Source organism: Pleurodeles waltl, chromosome 12 (assembly GCF_031143425.1).
Source record: "Pleurodeles waltl isolate 20211129_DDA chromosome 12, aPleWal1.hap1.20221129, whole genome shotgun sequence".
NCBI lineage: Eukaryota > Metazoa > Chordata > Amphibia > Caudata > Salamandridae > Pleurodeles > Pleurodeles waltl.
The window spans coordinates 607,044,942-607,060,535 of NC_090451.1; the positions used below are offsets into that span (position 1 = coordinate 607,044,942).

Genomic DNA, 15,594 nt, shown 5'->3' on the forward strand with positions numbered 1-15,594 from the left:
TGCGTATTATTGTATTTTTGAGATGGTTTGATGTGTTTGCGAGTGGGGTGGATGGTCTTGCACTGATTCAGCATTTTGTGGCGAACTGTATTGGTGTGCTGTGTGGTGTTTTTTTTCTGCCCTTGTGTTTTGCTGTGTTGTGTTAATATTTTGTCGTCTGATAGCGCGTCCAGTCCTTGTAAATTACTTATACTTGGACCCGCCGGAGGTCGGTGAACCTTTTGACCGGGTTGAGTTCTCCTCATCCAAAGAAATCGTCGGATCCCTCAAATCAGTGATCAATATTCATTTATAATCAATAACCAATACTCAATTGGTAATCAATCAACAAATTAGTTTAAGAGAAATCAGTAATTAGACACACCATGACCTTTCAGTCATGAATAACCACACCTGTTTATTAAAAGTTAATGAGTTTATTTCCCTATATTAACAAAGCTAACACAATGTAAGTAAGTCTCAAAATCAAATGATACACATATACGAACATTACTGGCTGTCCATAGCGACGGAAGAAACGCACCCTACGTAAAACTAGAATAATCACACAGTCTGATATAGCTGTGCAAATCACTAATAAAAGTAACTGAAATTGACTAATTGCATACATCGGTCAGCATAACAAGATTTCAATTCAGCACGAAGCATCAAATGAATACCTCAACTAACTTCTGATTAGCATTGGCATGTGGGGCTTCATGCAAAATGAATTTAATCAACATAAATTTAGAAAACCTCTAGCTTAGGCTCGGTCAAAATAAGCAGTTGGTACCTAAGAAGGAAAACACAATGAATAGTACATTTATCCTTTTATAATTACCAAATACAATCAGCATTCAAGGTAAGTCTTGGTCCTTCAGGTACCGGTTCGATCAGCATGGGGCAGACTTCAAAGGGGGGGTAAAGTTTAAGTCAAGTTTTCCTTGCAGCAGCAAGGAAAATGGGGGGGGGGGGCAAACGTTATTGTATGGGCAAGGCAAAGTAAAGTTAAAGTCTCTAGGGTGAGAATTCTTTAGAGTCTCTCTCTCTTGGATAGAGAAAAAGCATCAAAGTGTCATCAAGGCAAGAGTGGCATCAAAATGACTTCTCAAAATATAGCTTCAAAATGGCATCAAAGAAAATGGCTGTCTTCTCTTCGTCCGATGGGATTAAATAAGAAAAGTTCCAAATTCTTCAGGTTCTTCCATTGGAGGGTCCATGGGGTGATTTCTCTTTGACCAATGAATAGTGTCTTTTCTCTTAATACTCATCTACGCATAAGGTGTCCTTGGAGTTTTGGAACATAAGTAGCAACAAAGTTGCCAATTAATTCTGCATCAGTGTCTTCATTGTCTGCACCTGCAGAAACTGACCTTGAGCTTCAAAGGGGATGAAAGTTGCCTAACACGCAACTTTGAGAAAAGTGTACTAGTCATTCTACTGGAAAAATACAGCTTTTAAAGATTCAAACACATCTTTATTAATGCAAGTGAAAACTACGCAGTTAAAATTGAGACAAGGCAACTAGGCCACAGCCTCTGCTAAATTTAAGCTAAGCATATAACAGTTTTAACGAGAAAATCATAGAATATAGCTGCAATTATGACATATTAGTACATTTTGTTGGTTTTCATGATTAATTAAGCTTGTTTATACTAATGGCGACCTACTTCGTGGGCACATTTTCTACATACATTATTTTTCTTTGCTAAAATCACATTGTCTTATACGGTTTTGTTGCATGATATATACATTTTGTTAGTCTTTCTTTTTCTGCTTCATCACGTGTGGCACTGATATGTTATTTTGTTGTGTTTCTATGTAGTGTTGTGTTGGTGTTTTGTTATTGTGTTTATGCAAATCTGCAAATCTGGCATTTATTGCAAAAACACAAGTGCTGTGAACAACAACCACTTATGTTCTTTTCAGTCATTCATTCATTAGCTTTATTTCGGTAAAACGCAAATACCATAAAAGCACATCACAAAAAATCACAATTTTACAAAAATAAACTATAGATAAAAGTCCTTAAGTATAAAACATTTTCCCTTTAAGATCATACCATATAGAGATCATACCATATAAAATCGTGATAGAGAGTATATTAAATTTTCCATAATAAATATCGTGACACAAATATCTTCCTAGTTAAAAACGACAGATAGGTTATAATAAAGTATAAAACTTTCCCATTATAAACTCCTACTAGTGTGATAATTTTAACATTTTTGTTCTGACACACCAAATGTCATCTAAATAGCTTGCTAAGGCAAATGTCACCATGTCCTCGGTATTAGACCTAAAAATTCTAAGGGCAGTAAAACGGTTCTGAAAGCCCATAATTCTACAGAGAGGTACAATCCATTTAGTTTGTTGTTTATCATAAGCAGGACAATGGAATAATACATGTGCACTACATTCGGGAAGGCAGCAGCCCATCGGACAAAGATTGGCATAAGGATCATCTTTAGACCAAGTGCAGGTGAAAGAACGTAGCGGTAGCGAGCCTATCCTGAATCTGATGTAAAGGGCACGGGCTCGTGGGAATGTAAACAAATCCATATATGATTCAAACTCGTAGTGACATTTGACTGATGTAAACTTGTCAGACAAACTACCTAGAGGGACCTCTGCCAGATTTCTCACTTTTAGCCACCGCCAATATCCATCCTTTACAACTTGTGCCGCATTTTTGGGTAAATCGTTAGGGGCCATCCAGAAATGGACCAGCCCCAGTTTAGTCAGAATGGCCCTAACATGCTTGCACCAGGGAATTATTTCCATATAGTTTCCACTAATCAGAGCTTTCGACCATGTCCTATACGGACTAAGTATATCCAAGGACCATATTCTAATCCAATATAATATTGGTTTCAACGCTGCTATATGAGCAATAGAATCAAGGTTCACGTCCAAGCGTACAGGTAACGTAGGAGAGCTAGTGGGTATTCTTAGGATAGACTTTATAAAAGAATTTTCAGCAATCTCCAAATCCTTTAAGTTACCATGTCCCCATAGCTCTGCTCCATAAAGAGCACTCCCTCTTGCTTGTAGCTTGTATATTTCCATTGCTGGAGTGATTGCGAACCTAGGGGACCTGCTTGCAAATCTCAGTACGCCACCCAGGTTCTGCTTCAGTGACATATGTGCCCTTGCTATCTGAGCCTGCCATCTATGCGTATCCTCAAGTCTGACCCCCAAATACACAAAATCTGCAACTCTCTCCAGCTCTACCCCTTCCATACAGATACTCTTTCTTACTTTATGTTTGTTGTCACCAAAGATCATGTACTTTGTTTTCATAGAGTTCACTTCAAGACCGTGATCTCTACAGAACGATGTGAATTTTTGTAGTAAGTTTCCTAGACCGGACGCAGTTTGGGATAGCAATAATGTATCGTCCGCAAAGAGCAGGCATGGTGTCTTCACCCCCCCCCCTAATTTGGGTGCATAGTTGTCACAAGCAAATAGATAAGGAATACAAGCATTTATAAATATTAGGAAGAGGGAGAGGCCAAAACACACCCTTGTCTCACTCCCCTTTTAATTGGGATCTCTCTTGTTATTTCCCCATTTGCTCCCCATCTAACTTTGGCCAAGGTCTTATTGTACAAGCTTTTGATTGTGTTTAATAGCATACATGGGAGTCCTGCTCTATTCAGTATCTCCCATAGCTTTTGGCGTGGGACCAAGTCAAAAGCAGATCTGAGATCCACGAAGGCTACAAATAACTTCCCTCCTTCCAGGTTGACAGACTTCCATTTAATCTTGAGGAATCTAAATATCTGGTCGATTGTGCAAATTTTTTCCCTAAAGCCGGCTTGGACGTCACTCAGGATTTGTGATTCTTGCATCCATGCCTTGGTTCTTATCAGGTTCTGATGGCAAAATATTTTATGGAAATTATCCAAAAGACTAATTGGCCTGTAATTTGTTGGGTCAGATCTATTTCCCTTTTTATAGATAGGTATAACGATAGCACCCCTCCAGGTGCGAGGATAATTCCAGTGGCCAAAACTGCATTAGATACTTTATTTATATATGGGACCCATAGCTCTGGGTCAGATTTATATAAATCGGCCGGAATACCATTGAGGCCAGGAGCCTTTCCCGTTTTTTGGGCCATAATGGCCTCTCGTGTTTCAGCTAGTGTAAATGGCATAGGGTTATTCTCTGAGAGGAAACCCAATTTGTACACCTCAGGATCATGAACTTCCTCTTCATAGAGTTTCATGAAATGGTCAGCCCAAGTATCTGCAGGGATATGGCAGTCAAGTCTATTGCCCTGGTTTCGCCCATTGGAAGCTACCAGGGACCAAAAGCGTTTTGTGTGCTTTTCCCTGGCTGCTGTCAATAGATTCTGCCAGGCCTCCATTTCCCAATTGTTTTTAACATGCTTTATTGTTAACGCATAATAACGTCTGGCATTCGTTATCAGGTTTTTATCTCTTGATTTGATTGCTTTGATCAAGCCATTTCGAGCAACCCTGCATGTTTTGTCAAACCATCTGTGACAGAAACGCACCGGGTGTTTGGCTTCTCTGCTAGTTTTTAGGAAAAGATCCCCAAGAGTAACAAATAATGCCGTATGGAGACTCAGAATCTCATTTGGAGAATGGAAAGAGGGGGTTTCAACAAGCTGATGTGTTGATACTATATCATACATTGTCTTCTGCAATTTTGTTGACTTTTGGAAGCACTCCCATTTCAAGGTACGCTTGTTAGAGGAGAGTGTTAGGGGTAGAGAAACTCTCTTGTTATATTTGGTATCCTCATTTTCTAGAATTAGGCCCTCGTAGGTGACTAAAATTGGGGCGTGGTCACTTGTATACTGTCTTCCTACATACATATCATGTACACAAAACCAAATTCTTTTATCAATTACCGCATAGTCCAATGTACTACTATACTGGCCTCTAAAAAAGGTGTGCTTAGCAGTTGTGTCCGAGGGAAAACGGCCATTCGCTGGGCGAAGGCCATGGGTGATCATAAAATGAATAAATTGGAGCACTCTACTGTTTGACCTGACCTGTTTCTTTAAAGAGGAAAAAGGCAGGATATTCCATGCTGTTGTGTTTATGTGTTAGTTTATGATTGATTTGTGTTGCATGTTATTGCCGTTCACCTTCGGCTTGGAAAAATAATTCTAGAGCGGGCCTTTAATGACCGGTGTAGTCCTCTGCAGTATGCTGTAAATCCATATTTCCGTTTGCTACAAAGAACTCATTTTATATTGTTCAATGCAAATGGCCAATAATAGTACAATTAGACACATCAACATTCACAAGTCCAATACTTTACATTTAACATACATTAAACGTATGCACATTTCCAGATTTAACATAAACAAAGTGTCCAAAATAGTTTGCCGTCCATCATTGTGGTTAGCACACACATTCGCTTTACTTTTCAGTTGTTTGAAAACACACAAATCCTTTGTTTCTAGGTTTATCTCTTGGGCAGGTCGTGAAGAGGCAGCAAGAGGCGCTTCTATGGTTCCATGACAGACTGGAGGAAAAGCTGTAGCTGTCTCCTTCAGGACTTTCTTTGACTATGACACGTTCCCGTAGCTGGGGACTAAGTGATAAAAGAAATGGCTGATCATCTGTGCATTTGAGGCAAGTGGTTGCTAGGTATCGAGAGACAGTGGGGCAAAGTGGAAAGAGTCAGCACCAGTCTCCATGCAGGCCTCCACTCGACAGATAAAGGTGTATGGGGGCTGTTGGACCTGGCTTTTTGACAGGGACATCCCCAAACTTTTTGCCTCCTTCCTCCTATTTTTTCTGACCTGTTGTTGTTGGCTTTTGACCTCTGGGCACTTTACCGCTGCTAACCAGTGCTAAAGTGCATATGCTCTCTGTGTAAATTGTACTACTGATTGGTTTATCCATGATTGACTATTTAATTTACTTGTAAGTCCCTGGTAGAGTGCACTACATGTGCCTAGGGCAGGCAGATTAAATGCTACTAGTGGGCCTGCAGCACTAGTTGTGCCACCCACCTCAGTAGCCCCTTAACCTTGTCTCAGGCCTGCCATTGCAAGGCCTGTGTGTGCAGTTTCACTGCCACTTCAACTTGGCATTTAAAGGTAGTTGCCAAGCCTAGAACTCCCCTTTTTCTATACATAAGTCACCCCTAATGTGTGCCCTAGGTAACCCCTACAGCAGGGTGCTGTGTGGGTAAAAGGCAGGACATGTACTTGTGTGGTTATATGTCCTGGTAGTGTAAAACTCCTAAATTCGTTTTTACACTACTGTGAGGCCTGCTCCCTTCATAGGCTAACATTGGGGCTGCTCTCATACATTGTTGAAGTGGCAGCTGCTGATCTGAAAGGAGCAGGAAGGTCATATTTAGTATGGCCAGAATGGTAATATGAAATCCTGCTGACTGGTGAAGTCGGATTTAATATTACTATTCTAGAAATGCCACTTTTAGAAAGTGAGCATTTCTTTGCACTAAAATCTTGTTGTGCCCTTCAATCCACGTCTGGCTAGGTTTAGTTGACAGCTCCTTGTGCATTCACTCAGACACACCCCAAACACAGGGTACTCAGCCTCACTTGCTTATATCTGCATTTTGAATGGGTCTTCCTGGGCTGGGAGGGTGGAGGGCCTGCCTCACACAAAGGACTGCCACACCCCCTACTGGGACTCTGGCAGACAGGATTGAACTGAAAGTGGGCTTGGTGCATTTCTTAGACACTCTTTGAAGTCACCCCCACTTCAAAGGCACAACTTAGTATAAAACAGGGCCTCTGCCCTACCTCATCAGACACTTGCTGGAGAAGAAACCTGAACCAGAAACTACATCCTGCCAAGAAGAACTGCCTGGCTGCTCAAAGGACTCACCTGTCTGCTTTTCTACAAAGGACTGCTGCCTTGCTGTTGGCCTGCTGCCTTGCTGAACTCTAGTCTGGCTGTAAAAGTGCTCTCCAAGGGCTTGGATAGAGCTTGCCTCCTGTTCCCTGAAGTCTCAGGACCAAAAAGACTTCTCTCTTCCTCTTGGACGCTCCGTGCGCTGAACTTTTCGACGCACAGCTTGTTCCGCGGCAAGAAAAACGCCGCACACCGACGCTGATCGACGCGACGTCTTCGGGACGACCGAAACTTTGACGCACGGCCTCGCAAGGACAACGCCGCCCGACTTCCCGGGAGAAATCGACGCGACGCCTGCCGTGAGATCAAAACTTTGACGCACGGCCTCGCAAGGACAACGCCGCCCGACTCCGCAGGAGAAATCGACGCGACGCCTGCTGTGAGATCGAAACTTTGACGCACGGCCTCGCAAGGACAACGCCGCCCGACTCCGCAGGAGAAATCGACGCGACGCCTGCCGTGAGATCGAAACTTTGACGCACGGCCTCGCAAGGACAACGCCGCCCGACTTCCTGGGAGAAATCGACGTGACACCTGCCGTGAGATCGAAACTTCGACGCGCAGCCCCGCAGAAAGACGCGCAGCCGGAAAACAAGCAGGAAAATCCACGCACAGACCCGGGACATCTGGTACTCCCCGCAACCCACAGTAAGAGACTGTCTGCGCGCCGGAAAATGACGCACGACTCCCCGAGTGGAAAATAACGACGCAAGTCCGTGTGTGCTGAGGAGAAATCGACGCACACACCAGTTTTCCACGCACCTCTTCTCCTGTGGCCCTCTGAGGAGATTTTCCACCAGAAACCAGGTACTTTGTGTTTGAAAGAGACTTTGTTTACTTTCTAAAGACTTAAGACACTTTGGGGGTTATTCTGACTTTGGAGGAGGTGTTAATCCGTCCCAAAAGTGACGGAAAAGTGACGGATTTACCACCAGCCGTATTACGAGTCCATTATATCCTATGGAACTCGTAATACGGCTGGTGGTATATCCGTCACTTTACCGTCACTTTTGGGACGGATTAACACTCCTCCAAAGTTAGAATAACCCCCTTTGTATCACTTTTCAGTGATATCTTTACAAATTCGTATTGCAACTTTGATCGTTTTGACCTGAAGATACCCAGATAAATATTATATATTTTTCTAAACACTGTGTGGTGTATTTTTGTGGTGTTATGCTATGGTGTTGTATGATTTATTGCACAAATGCTTTACACATTGCCTTCTAAGTTAAGCCTGACTGCTCGTGCCAAGCTACCAGAGGGTGAGCACAGGCTGATTTTGGATTGTGTGTGACTTACCCTGACTAGAGTGAGGGTTCTTGCTTGGACAGAGGGCAACCTGACTGCCAACCAAAAACCCCATTTCTAACAGGGGCCACCCAAGATTTTGCTTTTCCCTTAGAATTGAAAGCCCACACTTCACAGAGAGCTTGAAGCAGCAGAGAAGGAGGCAGGTCCTGTCAGCACTGGTTGGCAGTGGTGCCACACGAAAGCCCCCAACGCTGAGACAAATAGAACGTGTTGTGTTCTTAGGTCTGGTTTGACAGCACAGCTGTATGCAAGTCCTCTTGTGACCAATTCCTTGAAATACACATAGAGTGGTCCTTGTCTCCACCCAGAGTAGCACGTCCCTCTCAACCCATGCTATTGGCTGTTTGGCATGTCATTCCACCTCATATGAGATCCTTCTTTTGGAATGCATACTGGACTATTTTGCATTGTATTGTATTGTATTTCAACATTTAGATAGTGCTTACTTCCACTATGTCAGGTGCTGAAGCGCCTGCCTTCATGTATAGCATGCTACACCATGTTGGGTGTGTGGTTGGAGGGATGTTGTATTGCTTTGATCCTGTGTGGAAAGTGTTTCCATGTCGTGCGTAATGATCCCGAAGTGCAGTTATTGTGTTATGGGACGTAGCGATCAGTGGATGATGGATGCAGAAGTGTGAGAGACCGACTCGCAGTTTATTGTTATCAGTAAGCTGGCAGCTTTGAGCTGCTCTGCAGGTTCCTTATGGTGTTTTTTATTTTCAGAGTCCACTGAGCAGGTTACTGCACTGGGTTGCCCATTCTGAGATATTGTCTTTAACGTTTATGGTCCTAAGCAGGCATACGTTGGAGGGAGATGGACCAGAGATCTGCTGCAATGGTATTGTTATGAAAGTAAAAGCTTTGACACACAAAGGCTTTATGGCAGTAGAGAAAGGGCCACCTGATGCACTCACTCAGCAGGCATCAAATGCAGTAGATGTAATTACCATGACACTTCTCCTGGAGACTCATAAATCTGCTTCCTGGGCTACTACAGAGGAGCAAATGACTGAATCCTGTGGAAAGTAAATTAGGCCTTGGCAAGCATTTCCTTTACATTCTGACACTCTCTTGTTCTTTTTAAATTCTGTTCAGAGTTTCTTGAGTGAACAGTATTTGAAAAATAAATTATGCCATTTTTAAAGATTGAGAGTATTACATTGAATGTACAGTTTGAAGATACCTTAGGCTGTATGTTTCATTCTCTTTAAATATATTGAAATGTTTTCTGAGAACAGTATTTTGCAAACACAGCAAGCCACCACATCACAATGACAAGACCTAATAACTTATCCAGTGGTTGTTCTTTCTGTAAATAAAGTAACTGGGTGTGATGGTTCAGGAGGTCGCCAGTAGGTAGTTATAGTTAGTAGTTAGGACCATTTTTCCATAGACAGAGCATTTTTTGTTTTGCTAATAACTTTGTGCAGTTTAATGAATCTTCACGAAATTTTCAAATCTTATACTTTGGTCAGTTCAGCTGAAGTTTCGGGGTGATCTGTCAAGCAGGGGGTCAAGAAAAAAGGGTGTCCCAAAACACTTTTTCCCTATTCTAAGTGAGTGGGATTTATCAAATGCTTGAACACAACTACAGCCTGAACCGTTGACCGGAATTACATCAAATTTGACAGAAGGCTAGTTCTTGGTCCAGAAAGTGTGTTTTTGTGATTTGGTGTAAATCTCTTCAGTAGTTTTTGAGCTATTAGAGTTGAACAAATATACATATCTAGGGATGCGGATCCTCCCTGAATCCAACTGTCCCTGTGTTGATATCTGATTGGCTCCCAACACTTCAACAAGGAAGGGTTGGCAGCTATCTTGGGACTCGACTTCAGCCGAGTTCCACAAAAAAGTGGAAAAAAAAGAAAAGGGGACAGGGTAGGGTCATCCTGAGCCCCTAGCTTTGGTCTAGGGGTCCCTCAGGGACCCTGCCATGACTCAAAAGCATTTTTGTTTCTCCCGTCCTTTTCTTTTATTTGGCTGTGAGTGTGTCAGGTCCTGGGGGCATTGGGGCTTTAAAAATGAGGAGGGCACACAGTGCTCCCCTCCTATGGGCTTGTATAAGCCCTAGGAACCGCCACCTCCCCTAGGTGATCAGAGATAAAAATGCGGGGGGCATGTCCCCCGCAGCCCCCAGGAACAGCATCTGCCTGGGGCAAACATTAAATAATGCGGGAGGGGCCGCGCAGTCCCCCCTCCAGGCTCGGGGACTGCTCCTTCCCTGGGGGAAAATACTGAATGAAATGCAGGGTAGTGAGTGCCCACCCCTACAGCCCCGGTACCATCACCTCCCCAGGGCAAATACTGAATGAAATGCAGGGGAGTTGCACCCCAAGCACTGCCACCTCCCCAGGGCAAATATTGAATGAAATGCAGGGGCCGCACAGCCCCCACAACTATGAGGGACCCCCACTTCCCTGGGGCTAAAATAAAAGAATGAGGGGGGTCAGTTGCTTACCACTGGCCCCGAGGACCACCACCTCCCTGGGGCAAATACAACATTGGAGCGGGTCCCCTTGTGAAACCATATATGGCCCTGGGGACCTCCACCCCCACAGGGCTGGCTCCTGCTATGTCCCAGAGTGCCCACCCATGGGACGTAGCTGTTTGGTTTTGCTTGCTGGTAGCTGGCAGCTCCCACCAAGCAAAAGCAAACATAACTCTGCTTTCTGCAAGTGAGAGCTCCTGCTTGCAGAAAGCATAGTTTTCATCTGTTTCCCTGCATGCAAATATGCGGGCTGGGAAACAGGTGAAAACATTGCTCCTGCAAGCTGGGAGCTGCTATTTAAAGCAGCTCCTTGCTGGAGGGAGCAATGCCTACTCTCACAGGATGCAGGGACCTGGCTAGAACCGCAGGGACCCAGCTAGAACCACAGGGGCCTTCAGGCTTCCCTCACGGTATTCCTTTGGCAGCAAGCATCTTGCCTGTATGCCACTTTGAAGTTATTCCCTAGAGGGACTATTGCAATAACAATAGTCTCTCCATAGAATGACTTCAAAGAGGTATACAGGCCAGGCCCTGTAGTCAACCTCCGCAGCAGACAAAAGGCTGTGTGCAGCAGTGGTTGGATTAATGTATAGTAATTGGAATTATTTTACATTAAAAAAACATAGAAGTTCAATTAAAAAAACAAAGGTTACAGGGACATTATAGTTAGGTCCGAATTTAATCACACAAAACCATCGAAATTGAACAGTTATAGTTATTTCAAGTAAATACAGTATACCCTAAGGTGACTATAATTCATGCCCTCGCAGTGTACTGCTAATTACCCCACAAATTACAGAATTCATGACATTCTTGATAAAATCATTGATAATGTCATTGTGACATCTACAGTACAATTATTGATCAGATAACTGTGTATTGGGGGGGGGGAAATGTTATAGTTACCTTGGAGAGCGTGCATAATATGAGGGTCGCCAATCTTTCTTATGCTAAGCGTGATCAGGCTAGCTCCATTTACCTTGGACTCATAAAGAAAACATTTTTTACCTGTTACTTTTTAACCTAAAAAATGTATCAAATTTCCCCCCCTGCAGCAATTACACTGGGCCCTCATTACCTAGTGCATCCAATTTAAATCAGTTTGCAAACTTCACAAATGCTACTATGCAAAGAGCTACATTTTGTAGCCAGGAAATTCTACAAATGCATACCCACTCACCCTCTTGGATCTGTGACTATGTCTCAATTTGAAGTCCCTTTGTACAGATATGAAAAATAGGGAGGCAGAGCTTTCTCCATACAAGACACCAGACTATACAACACGCTTCTGAGTCCGTATTACTTCAAGTGCCCAGAGGGCTCAATGGGCATATGTGCCCGCTTTGTGCACCCCCGGGGCACTTTGGTATTACAGAAGGGGCTGCAGACGCTAGTGAGCCCCTTCTGTAATACAGATAGCATTGGCACACTTGTAGCACCAGTGCTATCTCAAGAGGGCATTCCCTCCTTTATATGGGGGCGTGGCTTTGAAGTGGTCACTCCACATTTCACCTTAGTGCACTGCCCCCCAGGGCAGCACAAGTTGTTATCGGGTCTGGGGGCAGCGCATTCACTGTGATAGGGCGCACATGCCCTGTATGCGCGTGGTGCACCTATTTAAAGATGCACCGTGGCACAAATGGAAAAAGTGCACCCTATGTGTAATAGGGCCCAGTCGTGGCTGGCATCTATGGAGGAGAAGGGGTGAATGCGCACGCAGAAATAAAAAGAAATTAAATTTAAAAAACACATACCTTATCGGAACAACATGTCATCCCCGCGCCGGGCGTCTTTTGCCTGGACTGAAGTGCAGGCGAAAGCAAACTCCCTTTACCAATCCTGGCGCTGTTCACATGCTGTAAACCAGCATGAGAGCAGCGCCTTGATTGGAAGTAGCAGCTCCTCTCAGCGCTCCTCAGCGCACTGGAAGCCTGCACTTGCTCTAGAGATTTAAAGTGTTCATGTCAGGCTGGCCATAACAAGATGGCCGGCCAAAGAGACATGCGCACTTTAAACAGTATACAGGGAGCCTTCTGCCCACCACTCCTCCCTGAAGCAACTCAGCAGGCCATTCCCTGTCGTGGCACTCGGTTCAGAACGGGATGATGAGAAATGAAAGGGTAATAAACTATCCTTTTATTTTTCATCTCTGGGGCTTTGGGGGGTATTTAAGTGATGCGACGCTCCTCCGCTCCAGTGTAGGAGCCGCAACTGTTAGGGCCCTTAGGGTCTTTTGGTTTGAACACAACCTTCTGAGATTCAGGAAACAGATAAGACCTGGCTGTTTATCTCTGATTCCAAATAATATTTCTCAGGGACTTGTTTTCTCCTTTCAGCGCCTAGAGATTCATAGTTACGTGTTGGTGTGCTACACAAATTGAATTAAATGAATGAATAAATAAATACAGAAATAAATGCATAAATAAATCAAACATATGTACGTAAATAATTAAATAAAATTGCTATTTCCCCCAAATGACCGCAGAAAAATTATTATGTAAGAACACAAAATCATGGATACCTTACAATTGGAGTATTTAAGTATGGAGATGCTAACGCTCACTGTTATTTGTACTCTGACACGCCAACAATGGCCACGTGGGTTCAGTTGTCTCTCATACACCCACATTTATTGGTTTGCAGGTGAAGTGAAGGGCGCCAATGATGCCCAGAGAGGAAATCAATTAAAAGAGGCATCCTTTTAAAATAGGCAGCCCCCAGGAAAGAGCAGCTCGGTATCTTTGCTCTGTATTCGGCTCCTTTAAGGGCCACAACATCCTGCAACACATGTAATGTATATATTAATAATAAAGTAGGCATGCTCCGCTCACTAATGAAGAAGTTACAAGGACTCCACACCAGGTCGAGAAAAATACAGCGCTTTCTCTTTCTAGGATGTTTTTCTCTATTTCTGAGATGAAAACCAGAGTGGGGCGTCCTAATATCTTTTTGCACTGGGACCCACACAAGCTCCTGACACGTCTCCTGTAACCAACTTTGGATGTCACTCTATAGAGATGAGTAATACGTGACCGCTCACTACAGATAAAATGAAAGGTGAATGAGGTCACAAGGAGAGTAGGAGCCTATGATGTAATTTCATGAGGAATTAGGATAATGCATCAGAGAAAGAGGAGAATGTGGTAGTGATGGTACTATAGTAACTAGTAATTATGGAGACATTCAAAAGTGGCTTTCTTAGTTAGCATTTTTTAGACAACACATATGTGAACCGAGTGGCCTCTAGACATTGGTGAATTAAAGATACTTAATGAAAGCTGCTTGAAAGCACTGTGGTTTGTAATTCACAACGTTATGAGATGAGAAGGAAGCATGGGCTCAGAAGCACTAAAACCTCGTGGATCCATGGCGGGGACACCACACCTCACTTCCTGTCCCATGGACTGAAAAGGAACTGAAGAGAGCAGAAGAATATATTAGTGCAGGACAAGGCAGGGACAGCTTGGAGGGAAACATGCACCCCTAGCGTAGAGGAAGTCTACAGAGGACAAAGAAAGAAAGAAGAGACGAGCACAACCCCTGCCTCCGTGACACCTGTTCCTTGTGTCCTCAAACCTCCCACCAGTGTGTCTCACACTTTCGCAGGTGAGTTAGAAAAGAGATCAATCTCCATTGACAATTCTGAGGATACTGTCTGCTGGGCAGTGAATTTTGTACCAGTTTTGGGTATGATTTGTGGGAAATAATTTGGGAGTAAGAGAATGTAATGAACTGATGTGTCTGAGCATGTATGGGCTGAGTAGAGATGCTTTAGAACTTTGAGTGGATGCTATGCCAATATGGTCGTGATGCATGGCATACTGGTGTATGGATGCTGAGTGAATCCTGGAAGCTGACTGCAGAAGGAGGGAGAATGAAGCCCTAACAGGACATATCAGGATGTGACTGTAGCCTAAGGGCCTAACATGAAATAATGAAATGACATCTTACCTCATTCCAGACTGCTGTGTGAAGACTCTGCGATCTATCTACAAAAGAGGGTAACACAGAGAAATTAGAAATTTTTAGGTATTTTATGCATGTACAGTGAGAGGTTAAAGTGAGCTAAAAGTAGAAGGTAGAAAGAAAGAGGAGGCTGAGAAAGAAAAGAGAGAGTGAACGTGAGAGAGAATAGTGTGGAGAAAACTTGTGACTCGTGTAGCCAAGACAGGGCTGGAGCTCATGAGGCGTACATGTTGAAATCTCTTTTCAGTAGCTAAAGCACTGCGGACCGTGGGAATGTTGTCAGGAAATGATGCGTATTATTATCATGACCTACAGAACAGGCGCCCTGGCAGGCCAGGGCAGCACCATACAACCCTATCAAGATGCTAAGAAAGAATTCACAACATGGCCGACCCCGTAACCCATATATGGCCAAGGCCTGTCCAGTCCCAGGCTGTAACTTATGGAAAAGGTACCAGTGATGGGAATCATGCACTTCCTGCATGACTGAGGCCCTCGTCTCTGATTGGATGGATGGCCTCGAGGGCTCGTGTTCCCACGCGCTGCAGACTCCCCTGAGAGCAGCAGTTTTAAGCCAGGCCGATGTCGTAGGATAACAAGCTATCGCATTGCTGCTGGTGAGGGACCATGTGTAACTGCGCCAGTTTAGCAAGTCGTTTAAGTCCAGGGCAGAGGAAGAGTGCAAAAGAGGTTGATTGACCTTAATGCCAATAATAAGGTCACCCTGAGTTTATGTCATGGTGGACAAAACTTCCCAATGCGGTACTGTTCCTAAACAATATAATCTAAATTGCTTTGTTGTTACATAAAGTCACAGCACATCATTAATAATTCATAAACGATATTACGTCATGAGCCAGCCACCTCAATGTTGCCCTTTGCCAACAGAGTACCCGCCCCCTAGAGTACTACTTTATGCCAGGGGATTGACGCACTGACGGAGGCAAGTTTAGATGTGTCGAAAGTTAA

General features: G+C 43.8%; 1 protein-coding gene across 2 annotated transcripts in view; it reads left to right on the plus strand.

Moving 5' to 3' along the window:
* The window catches only part of PEAR1 (platelet endothelial aggregation receptor 1), a 273,016-nt gene that overhangs the window by 162,852 nt on the left and 94,570 nt on the right, over positions 1-15,594 (plus strand). The window lies entirely within an intron of this gene.